This window comes from Taudactylus pleione, unplaced genomic scaffold, assembly GCF_031769625.1.
Source record: "Taudactylus pleione unplaced genomic scaffold, aTauple2 ptg000019l, whole genome shotgun sequence".
In the NCBI taxonomy this organism is placed as follows: domain Eukaryota; kingdom Metazoa; phylum Chordata; class Amphibia; order Anura; family Myobatrachidae; genus Taudactylus; species Taudactylus pleione.
This window is the reverse complement of record NW_028284421.1, coordinates 17,819,906-17,837,852: the sequence shown is the minus strand read 5'-3', so window position 1 is coordinate 17,837,852 and position 17,947 is coordinate 17,819,906. Positions and strand designations below refer to the sequence as shown.

The following is a 17,947-nucleotide window of genomic DNA, read 5'->3' as shown; positions in this document are numbered from 1 at the left end:
ATGCAGGGAAGCAGGACTTAATTGAATCTGTCTAAGCTGTCAATTAGCCACGAGGTAATCTCCGTGGCTAATTGGCTATGCCCCTACACTTCAAAAAGAAAAAAGTGCTATGAACAAATTAGAAGGCATGTATTTTAAGACACACCTGGCACCAAAACACCAATCAGGCAGTTATTTTGCTGTCTGATTTATTAGGGGTGTGTAATAAATTTTCAGATTATATTTACAAACAAAGCAAATATTACACTTTTTCAAAGTGTTTCCAAGAGGAGTCTATGCATAGTTGCATGCGCTCAAACCACTTGGTGAAGCAGTTGGACCAGTCCAAGGAATGTATATCTTCTACATGCTGGATGAAGGTCTCCACTGCAGCTTCCAGTAGCTCAAAACGAATCCCACGCATCTTGCGCTTGATTTTTTGGGAACACAGAGAAATTGCAGGGGCCAGGTCTGGACAGATGACCAAGCTCCTGGATGTAGTAATTTGCCAGAAAATCCACCACTGTACTGGATTTATTGGCAGGTGCATTTTTGTGATGGAGAAGGGCACCACGAAATGGCTTCCAGCGCTTGCGGCAGGCATTGGTTGGTGCACCAGTCCCCAGTGATAGTGCACCAGTCCCCAGTGATAGTGCACTGCTGCACAAGTGGTACGGTAGCTACATACTCAAGCTTGGCCACAAAAACAGCCACCATCTGCTTGGCTATGCTGCGCTCATGTCGGAACTTCTGTGGTGGTGCACTTCCAACTGGGGTACACTGGGCTGATTGTTGTTTGGTCTCGGAGTCGAAACTGTAGAACCAGGATCCATCACCACAGATGATTTCCCAGACAGTGTTTGAGTGATAAAACACTAAACCTGGCCAGCATGTTGCTGCACTAATTCATCCTGCTGTTCACGAGACAGCTGATGGGGCATCCATCATGCAAAAACCTTGCCCAGGCCAAGCTTTTCATAGAGTATCAAGTAGATGGGTCCCAATGAGATGCCTATCTCCTTCTATAACTAGGTCACAGTCATCCTGATGTCCACCTCAACTATGGCCTGCACGGCAGCAATGTTATGCTCGGTGATGGTGACACAGGTCAGCCGCAGTGCTCCTCATCTTCCAGGGACTGTCTCCTGCTGCAAAATTCTGCAGACCACTCAAACACAGTGTTTTGGGACTGTGCTTCCTCCCCAAAAGCAGCTCGCAGTTGGTCAGAACTCTCCTGCTGTTACAGACCACTCTAGTAGTCGTAGAAGATCATGGCAGGCAGTGGCCTCTGTTCCATAATGATTTTGTGAAGGAAGTGAACAAGCTGACTTCTTTGGTGTGCAGTGCTGCTTATATATAGTTCTGTGCCTGAAATTTCACAAGAACTATAGTGAGATTTTACAGTTCTCAAACAGTCAGATTGTATCTACTCTACCTATGCACTGCACATCCAGAAACTTATTGCACACCTCTTCATGCCAATTATTTCAGTGATAGCTAGTAACATCTGGTAGGTTCTGCATGGGCAACTCTTAACAAGACTGTGATTCCTAATGATTAGGTAGGCGGCATTATTATGAATATTAATTAACCAAAAACACGGCTGTCTCCATCATACGTAGTAGATGGGTGAATTTGATGACATTCAGGAAACACATCCTGTTTCCTGAATTTAGATAAATATGATGACATAGTAATAACTTATGTACAGTAAATGGTTGCCAACACATAATTGTGAACAATGGGGGTTCAGCCTCAAAATACTCTAATAGTCCAAATTTCAGCAAAGTAATCTGGAGTATCATTCCATGAACCATTTGATGAATTTTGCTGTAGGTCTAGTAACCTGAGGGATGGGTCAAGTTAATAAAGAATATAGTGGCGAATCAGGGGTCTTTTTGCTTTGTAATAGAGAGTGAAGTAGACTAAGGAGCAAGGGGGTCAGGGGCTCTGAAAAATGATCATAATAAAAAGCATTAAAACCTTCAGGTCCTGGGCCGCCAATCTCCGAAGCTGTTTAATTGTCAATTCTATTTCCTCTAAGGAGCTCTTTATTGAGAGAGGCCACCTGTGTTTGGGAGAGCTGACTAAGATGACAAGAATAGTATTGAATGGTTTGAACATCTCTTGAGCCATTTGAGCTCTTAAGAGACAATTCTTTTATTTTATTGTGAGTTAGTTTGACTTGAATTTTACAAACTAACAGACTATTTGCATGATCTCCCTCCTTATAATATATCTGTTGGGCACAGAGTTTTAGCAGACTTTTGGGACAGCATTTGCATCAACTGACTCCCAAGAGACAAAAGTCTGGTATATGTGGACTGTTTGGGGTGCCACTGGTGAAATAAAGTAAGGGACTAGAATTCAGATTCCAAAGCAGGCATTTTTCTGTTTCCGCCAAGTTGCAGTCAGAGCAATAAACTACCCACAAAGAGTAGCTTTGTGCGCTTCCCAAAGAGCAGAGGGAGAGATCTCAGGAGTTACATTCATCTCATGGAGAGCTTTGATTGCTTTACACAACTCAGAAAGTGCCTCACACTGACGCAAGAGCGTTTCATGGACTCGCCACAATCAAAGATTTCTCTGAAGAGATGTGGTGTGACGTTTCATCTCGTTGGCAGCACGATCTGAGCAGGACACAAGAGAGACCTGAACCCCTCATAAAATGTAGGAGCACAGTTAAGAAAAAAATAATCAATATGTGTTTAGAGAGAATAAGGAGGAGATAAGTGGGTATATTCCTGAACCGAGGGGTAGGCTTCCTGCAAAGCATAGAGATTTCATGTGCATCAATAGTTTTTGGACACTGTGGAATGTGTATTGCTAAAGCCATGTAGGTGAGATCTGTCTAGTTTAAAGTCTAATGTTGTATTAAAGTCTCCACCTATGACTATCAAACCTTGAGATACCTGGCTAAGCCAATCAAAAAGTTCTGTATTAGAGGCATAGACTGAGGCAGACATAACAGGAGTCAGATTTAGTGAACCCATTAATATTAAGCAGTGACGCTGAACATCAGAAATAGTATTCTCTGCAGAAAAAGGGACCCTATGATGTATTAGGATAGCAGTACCTTAGTTGATGCAGATGAATAATAAATATGTGTACTGTTTATAGGACAATTTGGATTGGGGGGGGTTTGAGGTGTGTTTCCTGTAGCATAAAAACATCAGGATCACGTCGCTTGAATAATTATTTCGCCATGGCACATTTGGTAGGAGAGTTAAGGCCATGTTTTTAAGAAATAGATATGTCAAATTCATAGGGGCTTGTGAGTAATGATAGGCTTTTTGTGTCACTGAGCCATAGTAAAGATGATACACAGAATCAGTGACCGTTATGGAGAAAAAATCAAGGTAGCAGAATAGTCAGTCATACTACAGAGGACAAAGCAAATGAAACACCCTGGAATGGTATAAGGCAACGGTGGGGCTGTCAAAAGATAGCAAAAGTCGCTTAGAAAGCAATATGTGTTACACCCCCAATTTCATAAGCAGTTAGGCGAAGTGGTTTATAGCGCAGAACCAAATACAGTCAGCATAGAGAGAGATACATGCAATCTAGCTTTTACTCACTCAGCTCCAGGTGATGGATGGGCACAGTAGAAACCACTGATTTTGTAATACCTGGCAAGCTGATGATTGAGATACCTGTAGCACGGTTTGAGGGGCACCAAGGACTAATCAACAGGATTGTGTGAAAGAAAAGTAGGAGAGAGGAGCTTACCTATGACTCAACTCTCATCGCATCAGTAAACTATTTCAGGCTCCCTTTGCTGATGAAGTTCAGAGGGGATCTCTGAATTCTTCCCTTGCTTCAAGTACCTCCCACAGGCAGGAGAAGCTGTCTGCTCTCCGCTGGGCAGGAGGATACTATTACCCAGTGGAGAGCAGAACACCCTGGCAGGGGAGATGGCAGACAGGTTGGTTATGTTTCCCAGAGGCATTGGATCCATCAGACAGCACAGCAGAGCAGCTAATACCAAGATCTGGACAAGCCACTAAGGATAGTTGACAGTGCGCAGAGAAAGTAATGAAGCTTATTTGAATTAAACTAATTAATTGGTATGCAGATGCTCTGCAGGATAGAAGATAAATAAATAATCAATAAGTATGTGGAGTTCATAACAGTTTGTACTAGATGATCACAGGCATCTAAGCATAGATTACATCTATATCAGTTTTGCAGATAATAATCTAAGATGATCATAAGCATTCCATATCACAAACAGTAAGTGACCTATTTGAAGTAGTGTATCTCTTATAAGAGAAATCAATTTATTAGTATGCAGGTTGTAACTTCCATACAATACAGGTATGGGTGCCATATTCCATTCATCTGTATACACATGTACGGTAACATAGAAGACCCTAATAGGATTTAGTAAGATTTTCTCACAACAGAATTGTATTTAAAAGATCAGCAAGTAACAGGATTAGAATAGAAAACAGCTACTCCTAGTAATTGTGTGAGTCAGACAGCTGCTGCATTTAACAACACGTTGGCGTGCCTGAGATGCACCAAGGGGTGAGAATAAGTATAGTGGGCATCTACTGTTGCAGCATGTCCTGGGTGAACCTGATAATGCAGCACAGGGACCCTTAGGAACACTCTTACAATGAGAGTACCCCAAAGTGGAGAAATAATTAGAAATAAGTGGAGGGATGTAGCTGTAATAGTATCACTACTTCATACAGGGGTGTATGCTGCTGCTTGCCATATACCAAGTGGTATTGGTGGCATGTGAGCGATATTTCCCTGTTGGCAGTGGTAGAAGGAAGATAGTATGTACTGAGATACAGGTGGACCAAGATGCCTGTTTGTATTGCAGAGTCAAAGAACCAGCTTCCACTGTGTTTGGAGGTAGAAAGTTACCTGTTGAAGTTCCTGAGATAGCCGCTGCCATTTACTACATATGTGAGAAGACTTAGTCAGTGCTGCTGAGGTGAGGGGATTCCATTGACTCCAGTTGACAATGCACTCATGTGAAATAGCCATCTTGGGGTTGTAGGGTGCCCGCTGTGCACCAGCGGGTCACCCAAGCAGCACATGTGCAGATCAGTGACATGCAGTGAGGTCATTGGCTGGGAAATCACACATGCAGATGGGAGCCTGTCTCACCTGCTACTCACTGTATCTCTCCCCTCACTACACTAAGCTTCAGTGTCCATTGATTCTCCTACCTGCATCACTGTGTCTTGCTGCTGCTGACTGAGCTCCGATCTCTATGGACTGCACTTTCTGGACACATGACACATCCAAGGTGTCCATCTGTGCTCAAGGCACACCCCCATACTCAGAATCACTTGCCTTTATTATCTCTCTTGCTGTGCAGCTTACTGCCCGTGGTGTAGCCCCAGCTCTGCAAGCAATGCTGACAAAAACTTCTCTCTCAACAATCTTAACAACTGAAACATCTAGAAATGGTCACTCACAATTTATTAAAGGGGCCACTCCACAATCAACCTCAGGGTTTAAAATGGTCTCTGGGTTAAAGTCAGCCTTATACCTCATAAATCTATAAATATAGTCTACAGTTGGCTTAAAATGGTGACATTGCAATTTTTATTATTACAGGTATTATAATTATTATTATTTTACTTTCATTAAGCTCCTTGATGTCTACAGACATCGTAAGCTTCTGAGCCCTATATCAGCTGTTACCACTGCTACCCTGCTACTTACACCCTTGGTGCCAACATATTATGCAGAGCTTTACAGATAATGTTTAACCATTAACATTAATCCTTATCCCAGTATACTTTATAGAGTACATTTACAAGTTAAATTTCCTGCACATATGCACACACCCATACAGACACAAGCACATACATATACACACATTAGGGTTAGGTTATTGTTTCTAACAACAAAAATAAAACACCCCTTAATTCAACACATAAGTATTTCACCTGGTATGAGGGTCTCCTGGTTCCTGCTGGGATACTCGAGGTGAGATTTCAAGTATATTTTCTTCAACAATGGTTTGTGTGTTCCTACATTTCCAAAAAGCATTAATTTGTGAAGTCCCATGGCCAGTTCCATGGACCATTCTCTCTTCTTTACCATGAATGATACACAGAGTTGGCAATGGTCTCTTAGCAGCCATCATAACAAGTGCCTGGTTGGATGCTCAGTTTGCGGTGCCTGTTCTAGATAAATGCACAGTTGTGCCGTACTCTCTTCATTTCAGTATGTTGGACTTGACTGTTCTGCATGGGTTATTAAAAATAATTTAAATCTTCTTATATCCTTTCCCTAAGTTGGTGCTTTTCTATGATTTGCTTTGATTATTTATAAATCTTCCTAATGATTTTTTTTCTTTCAAGATTCACTAATACGCTGTAGAACCTCTCATAGGTATATTTATTTTTAAATGAATTGATATGCTTTACTTGTAAACATGTATGTGACCTCTGAAGACAACTGACTGCAATAAGATCTACTTGGATGTTTCTTAGCAAATGGTTGAATATTTGTGTTACTCATAGTATGTCTGTGGTTTAATTTGTATTGAATAAAGAAAAAAACTTTAGGGTGAAGTTCACCAAGGACAATCTCTTTTTGCAGTTTGCAGGGCACGACACATCAGATGTGGGTTTCAGATCCAAAATCTTGAAATGACGTGCTATTGGTTGCACCACATGTGGTTTAGACCAATCTGCATTTGGTATACGTTTAGGAAGCCGGCGGCCGCAATCCCGACTGCCGGCTTCCCGAATCCACTATCCCGCCTAGGGATAAATGACCGTCGTCTAAAATCTAGACGCCTGTCATTTTCCCGGCGCCGGGAGACAGGCGCCCGGCATCCCGATTGAAGGGATGCCGGGCGCTGCGAGCGGACAGCCGCGGGGGGGAGGGTTAGGTTTAGGGCATGCGGGAGGGTTAGGGTTAGGCTAGGGGGATGAAAGGTTAGGCACCCCCGGGGGACTTAGGTTTAGACAGCGGGAAAGGGGGGGTTATGGTTAGGCATTTAGAGGGGGGATTAGGGTTAGGCACCCCTAAGGAGGGTTAGGGTTAGGGGGGTTGGTTAGGTTAGTAAGTACTTACCTTAGGGACGATCAGGATTTCCAGCGCTGTCGGGCTTCCGCTGCCGGGCTCTGCTGTTTTGTCAGACTGCCGCAGCCGGGAATCGCACCGCCGGTTATGTGGCAGCCAGCTATTCATACCGAATGCCTGCATTTAAATCATCCAGTTTTACCTGTTCTATGTTCTACAAGCTGAAAAGATTATCTGCAGCTAAAGAGAATTATTATTAAGAGTTACTTAAATAATGCATTGCACTTTTCAATGGATCCCTCATGGTACCCATAGCTAGTGCGTAACACATACTTGCCGAATTTATTATAAAGGTGGGAAGTGATGGGTCATTAGGCCCTGTCCACTTGCTGCAAAAGCCGCAAATCACATATATTTCAATAGAGGTGCGGCCAAATGATGCAATTATCATAGAATTGTATCATTAGGCCCCGCCCACTACTCGTGGTGCCTGTTCTAGATAAATGCACAGTTGTGCCGTACTCTCTTTATTTCAGTATGTTAGACTTGACTGTTCTGCATGTGTTATTACAAATAATTGAAATCTTCTTATAGCCTTTCCCTAAATTGGTGCTTTTCTATGATTTGCTTTGATTATTTATAAATCTTCCTAATGATTTTTTTTCTTTCAAGATTCACTAATACACTGTAGGACCTCTCATAGGTATATTTATTTTTAAATGAATTGATATGCTTTACTTGTAAACATGTATGAGAGTCCCTCATTTCCCTATCTCATTGTACTTTCCCTTGGTTTGGTTACAGTTAAGTTCAACTACAGTGACTTTATTCTTGTTTTTGTGTAAAAAATAAAAACAATCATAGACCAGTCGATAGAAGAAGAGTGACACAGTACTAGTGCTGGCAGTCATAGTACTTCAACATCTACTTTTAACGGCGGTCAAGGGGAAAGAAGGTGTGAGAAAGGGCACCTGGAGACTTCCGGCACGAATCAGAGCAGCCGCGGCTTAGTGCGGCTCTGAGGGAAGTGCTGCAGGCGGCGCCCCCGTTACACCGTTTAATGGTCTACCTGGCTGGAGGGACTTGGGAGGGGTACGGGAACATCGTCCCCACTGCATGAAGGGATATTTTTGTCCCATGCCGAGAAACAAACAGCGCCAGAGCTCTAAAGCAGGTTCTCCTAAAAACAAGATGGCGGCCGCCCCATCCCCGGCGTCTGACACAGACATGCAGCCAGACTCCCTTCTGTCTCTCCCTGCACAGGACTCATATCAAGATATGGTGAGAGCCAGTAAAAAAAACTATTGCCCTATGTTTAAAGAGCAGACTGATACTTTTAAGCATACTGTACTGAGTCTGAGTTAAATGGACATTTATCTCAGCTCACACGCAGAGTTAGTAAGGCAGATGCACAGCTGGGTGCAGTTTTTCATGAGGTGCAAAATTTTAAATCCCACACAACTGAGATGCAAAAATCGATTTATTCTATCTATGTCTATCAAATTGGATTACCTTGAAAATTGATGGAGGAATAATTTAAGGCTGGTTGGCCTCTCAGAGTCACTTAAAGGCCCTGCGCTACATCTTTTCTTATGTCAATCCTTTCATACCTTGATAGAAGTGGAAGCAGAATGTAATGATATGGTGATGGAACGTGCGCACTGACTAGGTCCAGCTAGAGAATATGCCAACACCAGACCAAGAGTTACAATATTCAGATGCCTTAAATATCTGCATAAAGATATTATATGGGTGGCTTCCCATAAAAAAAACCCTTACAGTGGGAAGGTCACAAATTACATCTGTTTCAAGATTACTCGGCAGAAGTAACCAGAGGAAAGAATTTTTGACGATTTGCAACAAGTTGATCAGGGATAACTGTAAATTTGCCCTCCTATCGCCTGCGAGATTACACATATTTGATGGGGACTCCTTCAAGGATTTCTGTACATCAGATGATGTGAAGGCCTACAGTATCTGCAGATGGACACTGGTTTATCTTCAGTTCCTGACTGACTGTAATAGTATACATCTACACCGTTCATTACCAACAATTTTTTATGCTGTTCGGTAGATCTGGATGTTTATGGTTTGGAAACAATTGCTGTCATGCCTATGATGCTGATTAGATCTCTTAACCATTTACAATATCAGTTTAGTTCTGTTTTGTAAATGTCTTTACTATGGGATGATTGGTCCATATTTACCATTTCATTTACACCAGCCTTGATTTGGAGATGCAAACCGTGCGGCATGACCCAGGGGGCATAGTTATGTTTTTTGACAAAATTTTGTGTTCTTAATAATAATACAGAAGTACTTAGGATTGCATTTGGTTGCTACAAAGGGTCCTTCAGTTTTTCTGCTTTTTCTTTGTTTGTTTTTGTTTTTTCTTTATCTTTTTTTTAATTTTATTATTGTTGTTGATTCAACTCAGGTCTATGTTCAGGTCATAATGACTGTTTTATGCCTGTGTTCTATTATATATGTCTCCGGCCTCGGAAATGAGTAAATGCGGGTATCCACTTATAGTAGATATACAAACGAGAGCACGATTACGACATTACTGTCGTGCTCTCATTTGTATATCTAGTGATGTGCCTAGACTGAACGTTCACTCGTTCACTCCAGGTACATCCCTCACCCCCGCACATGCTGAACCTGACGAGATCGTCAGGTTGACCAGCATGTACGGGCGATGTCGGATGTCGGAAGCAACCAGCAGGCACGCGCATCGCTGGTCGCTTCCGACCAAAACATGCCCGATGCATGCACAATGAATGCGCGATTTGAAAGTGATTGCACGATAATGACATCGTTATCGTGCAATCGCTTGGCTAAATCGCTAAGTGGAAACCCCCCTTAAATCTGTAAAGGGGTTCCGAGTCTCGGTGTTGTATATTTGAATTTTGTTTTGCAGAATGATTTCATGTCATCATTGAAAGTGTGTTCCTGGAACGTGGGAGGGATAAACTCACCCATAAAATGTAAAAAGCTTCTTTTATACCTTAGGAAACAACAGATAGATATAGATTTATTGCATGTGACACACTTGACTAATATGACAAACTGAGTTTAATGGGTTATCTTATAGTGGATTATGCCTCATATTCTTCTAAAGTAAGAGTGGTGGCGATATTGGTGAAAAAATCTCTAGATCAAGATTTTGCCTATTTATAGGGATCCTGCAGAAAGATATGTTTTAACAGAAATTTTGGTGTTAAAAGAAAAATTCATTTTTTGCAATTTATAGGCGCCGAACAGTTATTCCAAGGTTTTATTTCAAAAACTGCTAAGTTGTATCCTTATATGATTCTCAAATCTATGAGTCCCTACATAGATTTTCCTTTGCAGATAGTTTTGTGAATGTACTCCTGTCCGTGCATTGTTTTGTAATCCTCTCACCCAGGTGGCTAGTAATGATATATTTCTTCATCCTTTACAGTTCAGAAAGGCACAAGACAGGGTTGCCCTTGTCACCCCTGTTATTTGCACTGGCATTGGAGCCTCTTGCTATTGCTTTGTGGGCTAGTCCCTTATTTCAAGTAATAACTATTGGCTCTACTACTTTGAAAATGTGTTTGTTCGCAGATGACATGTTACCATTCGTTTCAAAGTTTTGGATCTTTTGCAGGCTACAAAGTCAATTTACAAAAATCCGAAGTATTGCAAATCAAGAGTCCTCACTCGTCTTCTCTCCCATCCCAACTACCTAGTAATTTTAAGATAACATCTCAGTCTATTATACATTTAAGAATAATAATCCCTAGTCCAGTGGTTCCCAAACTGTGTGTCGTGGCACCCCAGGGTGCCTCAGCTTGGTGGTCCAGCACCAAATCAAATGATTTATTATCAATGTAATGTAAATATCATATCTGTCAGTTGTATCATGCCAATTTCACTCTTATTATCCATAAAATACAAAGACTTCTAGATATCTGGCATTTCCTTCCTTTGTCCCTTTTGGGCAGGGCAGCAGTATTGAAATCAATTATTTTTCCTAAGATATCATATTGCATTCAGATGCTTCATATAAAGATATCTAAAATGACTAGAGATTTCTCTAAATTTCTTTGGCAAGGTAAAAAGCCTCGTATAGCCAGGCATAGATTATTTCTTTGTTAAATGAAAGTGATTTGGGAATGCCAAATATTTTGGCATTTTCACAGGCAGTATTTATGCATTGGTTCCAAGGCACTGAATTTTATACTCACAAATCCCTTGAAGAAGATTTATTGTCTCCCTACTCCCCGGCAGCAATTTTACATGTTTCTCGTTCTTCTTTACCTCCTCAGTTTTTTTAATAATGTGTTGTTTGCTCATATACTGTATATGCTGCTTGGATTCTATTACTTGAAAACTAAACCACAGACACTTGGTTACTAAATATGCAACTTTTTGGGGAAATCCAAACTTCCAGCCAGGACTGGAGAATATTGGGTTTCTTAGGTGGAGAGATAAAGGGATATCTGCAATTAGGGACATATGTGACCCAGGGGGTACTTTACTCACTTTTCAGTCACTTAGTGCTACATTTTCTATATCTAACAGGGAATTTAATATATTTCTTCAGGTGAGGCACTACCAGAATCTTTAGCATCATCTATATCAAAACCTGATATGCCAGATGTTTTGCAACCACTTTTTAGTTTGTGTGCTTCACCTCCATATAAAACCAGATATATTTACTCGGATTTGTTGCCTATGAAGCTGAAACAATGTGGTCTAAAGTTGCTAATAAATGGGAAAATTAAATTCCACATATTCAATCGGCAGATATTTTGTTCAAACATATAGACAAAACTATGACAAGTCTTCATTCTGCAATGATGCAGGAGGTTCATATAAAACATTTCATCCAGCTTATCTCTCTCAGGCATAAAGGAAACATATTGTTCCAGGAGAGACAGGTGCTTGTCTAAAGTGTAATTGTTTGCAAACTTCTTTTTTTCACAACATGTGGGAGTGTCTGAAGATCAGGACATTTTGGGATAAAGTGATTACTGTATGCATATTAATGATATATGTAAACTGCGGCTTTCTAAAGACCCTTTAGCTATGCTTGTGTAAACTTCTCTAATTGGAATCTACAGAGTAGGGATGTGCAGGCTCGGATAGGTTCGAGTTTGCACGTGGAGTTCGGATTTTTCCCTCCAAAAAAACGGAACTCAGAAAGAGGCAAAAAGTCATCTTGCATGGACGAACATCATCATTCCTGGACAAAAGTCCAGGAATGATGATGTTCGTCCATGCAAGATGACGTTTTGCCTCTTTCTGAGTTCCGTTTTTTTGGAGGGAAAAATCCGAACTCCACGTGCAAACTCGAACCTATCCGAGCCTGCACATCCCTACTACAGAGTCCCAAGATGGAACTTCTATTTCTAACGGTGACTGTAGCTGAAAAAAAATCGTACTGCGCTGTTGGACACTTTCTACGCCTCCTTTCTTATCAGCAGTAAAATCCACATTGTTACAACTTCTACACTTTGATAGGAAAGCAACTTTACCGCATATATAGACTGGGGTTTTACGCTTTCAGAAAAAGAGGGGTGTTTTTATAGACTCATCAGACAGGAAAACTCAGACACGTGTTTAAGATTTTTGAAGGCACGTCATGGTTTCTTCCTCGTTCATTAGAATGATTGTAATAGCACACCAAGGGGTCTATTTACTAAGCAGTGTTATGAGACAGAGTGAAAAGTGATAAGTCTGTGATAAGGTGCCAACCAACCAGCTCCCAGTTGCCATCTCACAGGCTGTGTTTGAAAAATGACAGTTGGGAGCTGATTGGCTGGCACCTTATCACAGACTTATCACTTTTCACTCTGTCTCATAACACTGCTTAGTAAATAGACCCCCAAGTCTCGGAGAGGAGGGGGGAGAGAAATGGGGAATCCTTTATTTTCCTTTTGCTGTTATTGTATATGTTTTTGATACATTATTTTTTTTACTTTCATTGTGTACTATAACAATTATTAGATACTATTTTGTGAATTTGTGATTATTTCACACATGGTTTTGACGTCTCTGTAAATGTACTCACTCCAGTATCGGCAATGTTGTCTAATTCAGTTGTTCAATTTTGACTGTCCTATTTCCTGATATGTATGCATTTTGCACTGGATTTTATTTGCTATGGAAATGTTTACCATATTTGACATATAAAATAAAAACTGTTTACAAAAAAAAGGGCACCTAAAATCTAAAAAGTATTCACAATCTTAAAGACAACTTCACCTCTAACTATTAAGGAAAAGATTACTGCCGAAAAATTTTAAATTGCCAACATGCCATACACCAAACACAGTGGCAAGGAAAGGCTCAGACCATGGCCTTTATGTACGAGTGGTGGCCCTGCTACTGCTCTTGAATGCACTAGAATGCATATTTCAAAAGCCACTGCCAAACACATTTAGGCATCTTCTGTAACCCAGCATGCACAACTTTCTTGCTCTGAGTCTGGATGTGTGACCTTTTAAAAAAGACAGATGAGAGCACAAAATGAACACTAAGGCTGAAGAACAAATTGTATGTTCACCAACTTCACAGATCCCTGAGGAAAGTCTAAAGGGCATATTCAATTGGGTGTGAGAATATTAAAAATTCAGCACCTGCGAGGTTTTTCCTGTAGGTGCGGGATTTTTGCTATTCAATAAGGTGCGTGGGTTTTTTTTTTGTGATCCGGGAGATTTTTTTTCTTGCACCTCCAGAGCAATAATACAGCTCATAATGAGAAGAAAAATGGTGCAAGATGGAGTTGTCCTTGGGACCTCCCACTCACCCTTTATCTTGTATATTAAAAAGGACATACACAGTTTATCAAACCAAGTACTTCAACGACAGGGACTGTTACTTTTGGGGCTAAAGTCCTTGGTTTGTTTGGGCCCCCGCAAAACAATTTTTTGGAAAGACTACCTCTGATCATTAATGAATAGGTTGATGTTGAGGGTGTTGGCAGTGGATATTGCATGTGCAAGTCTAAACTGCTGGTAGCTGGTACTGGAGTGCTTGTTATCAGTATTTTACAAAATATTATAATTTTGTTAAATAAATTGCATGAACTTGCTGCAAATGACATAACAGGGAGGAGGTGCCTAGATGGTTAATGTCCCATCCTCTGCTAACTTCAGTCTCACAAATGGTACAGATGCCTTTACAAATGTCAGGATTTTGGTTAAAATAATTCGACACCCAAGGGGTGGCTTTTCTGGTTTTATGCCCAGGCATGACAATGGTTTTCTTTTTATCATGAGCAAGAACTGCTGCCACTGGTGGCTGATTTACGCACACCACATCCTCATCATCAACATCCACATTAGCATCAGATAGGACACAAATATCCCCCTCATCCTCCTGTTGCACTTCCTCCACACTATCATCGCTCAATTTATATTATGTCATATTCTTTACTCCTGCTGCTCACCCCCACATTTGCAGTGGGTGCAGAAATGGTGAAAGCAGGCTTCTCTATGAGTTACAGTATCAGAAAGGTCAGGCACACACATAGCACTCGTGGACACCCTTAGACTCTGCTCGATTTGTGACATTTCTGAACACACAGTTTGTTCTTCTGCCTTAGTGCTTTTTTTCAGCACTGATTTTCCTGTTTTAATTTTTTACGCCTCTTCTAGACTCTGAGTGAGAAGGTCTTGCATCGTTATGTGAGGCAGAAGAAGATACCTGACTGACAGCAGTTGCAGAGCCACCACCAAGATCTGTGCCTTTCCTTGCAACTGTGTGTGGTGTATAGCATGTTTGCAATTTTATGTTTTTCTGCAGGAAACTTTCCCTTTATTAGAGGTGATTTTTTTCAGCAGTGTAATTATTGTTTTGATTTCAGATGCTCTGACTTAAACCCTCAATGCCCTTGTGCACCGGGTTTAGTAGATGATGTTGAAAGACTAGTATCATCATGACTTGTGGCAGCAGCTGCAGTGCTAGTACTTGGTTGATGCTCCTGCTTTCTATCAATTAATCATTGTGATCCATATCAATTTACAGGACTGATATTATTAACACAGTGGCCCTTGACCTACTGGCCATTATTGTTCTTAAACACAGTATCATGGCCTGAAGTTTTTTAAATACAAAAAAATAATCATTTTTATTTTGATCAAACAAATAATTTCCCACCAACTGCGACAAACCGTGCAGATAATATTAAGGCAGTGGATAAAGGGTTAATGCTGGACTGTGGGCAGTGACAAAAAACACCAGTGTGCAGTTTTACAAAAAGGGTTAATACTGCTCAGTTACAGTTAAGTTTCTTACAGCATCAGTGTGACACTGACAACAAGTAGGAGTAAGTAATATTAATATTATCGACGTTCCTTCACTGTAAAAAAAATGTTTTGCTAACTGCCTATTGTACTGTGGGCCTGATTCAGAGCCTCTAGTAAGTGGCCGCTCGTTCGCTCTGAGCGATGTTCACACAACTGCGCATGCGTATGGGTCGCAATATGCATGCGCAAACCAGTCATTGCGGTCGGAAATCGTGCGCTCACAAAACAGTGAGGGGCTGCTAATTTGATTGACGGAAAGTACCGTTTGTGGGTGGTAACAGGGGAAGGTGCTTGAAAACGGGGGAGTGGAGATCCGAACGCAGGCGTGCCTAACGGTCAAAAGGGCGTTTAATGGGAGTGCATAATTAGTAAAGGAGCGTCATCAACCACGTCACTTGGTTGTCTTTTAGCCTGAACTGCTCGCAGTGATAGCGGTAAGAAAAACCTACCACAAGCACTGCGAGCAGTTCAGATGCCTTTCGATGTACCTGATTAATCTAATAAATACCAGAGAAGATGTGTGATGCAAACGGCAAAGGGGCGTCTTTACAATATAGCGAGCGCATTTTTCGTTCGCTCACTCAGACATAGAGGAGTCAACAAACCGCAAAGAGCGAGCGCTCAATTTAAATAGCCGGCCCCTTTTTTGGAACGACCGTCCGCAAATAGCGTCTGGCTCTGAATCAGGCCCTGTATCTTTTAGCTGCAAAATTATTTATTTTGCAGAACAAAAATCATAATGACAAAATGCAATGTTTCAAGACCAATGCATTAAGTCTAAGTGGTGCATCTATGAGCATAAAGGGCTAGTTTCTAGAAGAGTCTTAACACAGTAGTAAATATACAGATGTATCCACATACATTGTCGCTTCAGTCGCACCAAACAGCTTCTCTCGTCCTGGGCAACTTGGCCTCAGCCACTTGTCACTCAAAATCTGCATCTTATTTGCATAAATGAAACAACTGAAAGTGACAAATTGACTTTGCTATATTACACTGATCAATTTGATGTGCAACTTTTTCTCACACCAAGTTCCATTGTGCTTCATCTGCGACTTTGCTTCCTGCTCAGTAAAAGTCGCAACCCAGCATCTTTAGTACACTGTAAGTGGTGTTTCGCTTTCATCTGCAATGCAAATAAGGTGCAGAACTCAAAGAGAAAGACGGTATCTCTCGGAGCAGCTCAGCTACGCCAGAAGTCTTGCACTATTTGATGTACAGATTCTAGGTGCATGAGGACACATCTGTACACTCTAGCACTTTATTTAGTAGTCACAGCAGCAAAGAATGTTCCAGCAGTAACATGGCAGTGTTACCGCATCACCTTAGACATATTGCAGCATAGTAGGATCATAGCACAGTATCATCAGCATAACAATATCACAGCATACCACATAGAGAATCACAAATCTATGTCCTGTCATTTCTCTAGCACAGCCTATAAATGACAGATGATTGGTAGATACTTTATCTCTTTCCATTTTTTCTCGCTCAAACATTTGAAAAATCTCCCCCAAAGTGTCTTCAGTGCTTGTGGAGCAGTGTTTAACAGTGCTTTATTTAATGTGAAGAGGATAGACAATAGGGCCCTATCTACAGCCCACTGTGTGACACATCAGGGTTCCGGTCCCTGTTACTGGGTCCAGCAGTATCACATCACTGGCATTGTGGCCCTCCTGGCAGTATGAGGTCAGAAGGTCAACATTCACAATGTGGACATACAGTCAGGTGCATAAATATTGGGACATTGACAGAATTTTCATATTTTGGCCTCTATTCACCACCACAATGGCTTTGAAATGAAACAAACAAGATGTGCTTTAACTGCAGACTTTCAGATTTAATTTGAGGGTAATTACATCCAAATCATTTGAACGGTTTAGGAATTACAACGGTTTCTATATGTGCCTCCCACTTTTTAAGGGGCCAAAAGTAATGGGTCAAACTAAAAAATCCTAAATCAAACTTTCACTTTTTAATACTTTGTTGCAAATCCTTTGCAGGCAATTACAGCCTGAAGTCTGGAACACATAGGGCCTGATTCAGAGCCGCTCGTAAGCGGCCGCTCGTTCGTTCCGAGCGATGTTCGCACATCTGCGCATGCGTACGGTTTGTAATACGCATGCGCGAACCAGTCAGTGCAGCTGAAAATCGTTAGTTCGCTAAATAGCGAATGCCTGCTATTTTGAGTGACAGGATAAGGCGTATGTGGGTGGTAACAGGGGAAGGTGCTTGAAAACGGGGAGTGGAATTCAGAACGCAGGCGTGCTTAAAGGTCAAAACGGGCGTTTTAAGGGTGTGCATAATTAATACAGCAGCCTCATCGACCACGTCACCTGGTTGTTTTATAGTCAGAACTGCTCGCAATATAGTGGTAGGAAAAACCAACCACAAGAATAGCGAGCAGTTCATACGCTGTTCGATGTAGTCGATTAATCAAATAAATAGCGGACATGACGTATGGTGCGAGCGGCAAGGGGGCGTATTTTTCAAAATTTCGACCGCAAGTTTTGCTCGCTCGTTCAGACATAGAGGCGTGAACAGACCGCAAAGAGCGAACGGTTCATTTGAATAGCCACCCCTTTTTTTTTGAACGAACGACCGCAAATAGCGAGCGGCTCTGAATGAGGTCCGTAGACATCACCAGACGCTTGGTTTCATCCCTGGTGATGCTCTGCCAGACC

General features: G+C 41.4%; 1 protein-coding gene across 6 annotated transcripts in view; it reads left to right on the top strand.

Moving 5' to 3' along the window:
• The window catches only part of LOC148540355 (dual oxidase 1-like), a 229,697-nt gene that overhangs the window by 70,147 nt on the left and 141,603 nt on the right, over positions 1-17,947 (top strand). The gene's annotated exons all lie outside the window — the stretch shown is intronic.